The sequence below is a fragment of the Montipora capricornis genome, chromosome 11 (assembly GCF_036669925.1).
Source record: "Montipora capricornis isolate CH-2021 chromosome 11, ASM3666992v2, whole genome shotgun sequence".
NCBI classification, from domain to species: Eukaryota; Metazoa; Cnidaria; class Anthozoa; order Scleractinia; family Acroporidae; genus Montipora; species Montipora capricornis.
Genome location: NC_090893.1, coordinates 33,013,714 through 33,016,213, shown reverse-complemented (window position 1 = coordinate 33,016,213; position 2,500 = coordinate 33,013,714). Strand labels below are relative to the sequence as shown.

Here is a 2,500-nt window from a genome sequence, read left to right as displayed (position 1 = left end):
CAGTGGGTTTCGATTCGGAAATAACCTACAGCTTTTCTATCAGCCACAATTCGTTACGGCTTTTTTGAACATACACTTCTTCAATATTCCCCATATGCTTCCACCTTATATATAAATAGAAACTTTAGCCATTCTTATTGGCTAAGAGAAACGCAGTTTTCAGGTAACACGTACACAGTGTAGAACAGACTTAATTCAGTGCAAATAGAGGAAACAAGCCGATAATTCTGATTGGTCAATGATGGAAGAAACTCACAGATAGCCAATCAAATGAGAGTCCTGAATTACGGAATTAATATTGATGCCTGATTGCGTGACCCTTCTGTTTCTCCAACATATCTCCCTTTTATGAAGCCCGTTTGGTCCGCATGTACGAGCTTTGTGAGCATTGGCTCAATTCGCCTTGCAATGGCTTTGGATGCATTTTATAATCCACATTTTGTAAAGTGATGGGACGACAATTCTGTAAAAGCAATAATTCAGCGTCGTCTTTCGGTAAAAGCGTAATTATGCCCCTACGCTGAGAGTCCGATCACCTCCCGAGCTCATATGCTCTATTAAGGCTTGCTAATAGATGTGCACCTACGGATGAACAATACTCCCGGTATATTAATATCAGTTGATTTTAAGAAAGCTTTTGACTCCCTGGAATGGTCTTATATTTGGTGACTTTTGGTGACAGCTTAAGAAAATGGATCGAGATTTTCTACGTGGACAAATAAAGCGCAGCTTTGAACAACGGCTTGGCAACGGACTGGTTTAAGCCCTCTAGAGGAGTCAGACAAGGATGTCCACTCTCGCCATATCTGTTTATCTTAACAGCAGAAATAGTATCTAACAAAATAAGACAAAACTCAACCATTAAAGGTATCAGAATTTTTGGCTCAGAGATCAAACTAAGCCAATTTGCAGACGATACCAACTTCTTCTGTGGCGATGTGGCTTCCTCTGAACAAGCCTTAGAAACTATGAACTCTTTTGGGAATTTCTCCGGATTAGTACTCAACGTAGAGAAAACAAAAGCATTCTCGCTTGGGAAATGGTTGAATAATAGAACCAAACCGCTAGGGATGAAATGGATGAACACTCCCACCAAATTATTAGGAATCTACGTTTCCTATGATGAAAGAGGTAATAACCAGATGAACTTTAATGTGAAAGTACAAAAACTACAGACCAATTTAGATATTTGGAAATCAAGAGGATTAACGCTCTATAGAAAAGTATTTATAATTAGATCTTTGGGGTTGTCTAGCTTAATATACTCAATTTCCAATGTTAACGTCCCTAAGGAAATAGTGTCAATGGTAAAAGATAAAATGTTTCGGTTCCTTTGGAAAAATAAGAAGGACAAAATAAAACGCAATAGTATGTATCAAGACCTTTCCACAGAGGGCCTACGGATGATTGACATCGAACTTACAAGAAAAACGCTTAGACTTGCGTGGATCAAAAGATTTAGTTTTAGAGATAACTGCAGTTAATTTTGGAAAGTAGTACCAGACTACTTTTTTTAACAAACATGGAGGCCTTAATTTTCTGCTTCGATGTAACTATGATGTCAAATATTTAACGCTTATTCCGACATTCTATAGAGACATACTTATTGCATTTTACGAAATCAAGACTCTGTACAATTATGATCAAGGAATCGACACGATCCTCTTTAATAACAAAGACATCTTAGTTGATGGGAAACCGTTATTTATAAGGGAATGGTTTATGAAGGGTATCCACTCGATCCAACAGCTTTCTAATGAAAACGGCCAATACCTAACTGTTCAAGAATTTCAAGCCAAATACCATTGTAACGCAAACTTTTGTTTGTATTTGTATTTACTGTTTGTATTTAGAAATAAATTAAACATATTAAAATAATAATAATAATAATAATACAGGAATATGTTCACTCATGTGCAGTAATTACGTTGAAGAGCCGGTCTCGAAACCGTGAGGACTTTGTTTTCCCGTGACTACAAAATAACCGTGAAGTGCTTTTCTAGAGGCCTCATTACATGCAAGTCCTCAATATTTCCTATATGTCTTCACCTTCTTAATGCACCCAAAGCTGCTCTTAAGCAGTCACTTCCATTGACACTGATAAATATTTGCTTCTTGCCCATGTGCTTTCCAAAATCCAGATTTTTAACGATGAGCCCTCTCTCAACTTTAAAAGCAAAACGGGTGCTAATTTAACACATTTGCATAATAAATACACATATAATATTTATTGAAATATCTCTTATTATTCTGTGCGTACCCATGTGTCACTTGACCCAAATTGATATTGGGAACTTTAACATGAACGACGCTCAAGTCAACGAGAACGCTGATTGACTTGTCCGCCGTTGTTAACAACATAACAGGTTGAGATGCATCTTTGGATATACGAATAATTCCGCTATTCAGGGGTTCTGCGAAGTAAAGCCTGTATGCAACGCATTTATTTTCTAATGAGACGTTTTACGGTAAACGAAATTGTTCTTGAGAAAAGTAAGAT

General features: G+C 37.0%; 2 protein-coding genes across 2 annotated transcripts in view; one reads left to right on the top strand and one right to left on the bottom strand.

The window, feature by feature from the left end:
- LOC138024826 (uncharacterized) overlaps positions 1 to 2,500 on the bottom strand; it is a 437,788-nt gene that overhangs the window by 332,570 nt on the left and 102,718 nt on the right. The gene's annotated exons all lie outside the window — the stretch shown is intronic.
- The window catches only part of LOC138024839 (uncharacterized), a 29,632-nt gene that overhangs the window by 26,227 nt on the left and 905 nt on the right, over positions 1 to 2,500 (top strand). The gene's annotated exons all lie outside the window — the stretch shown is intronic.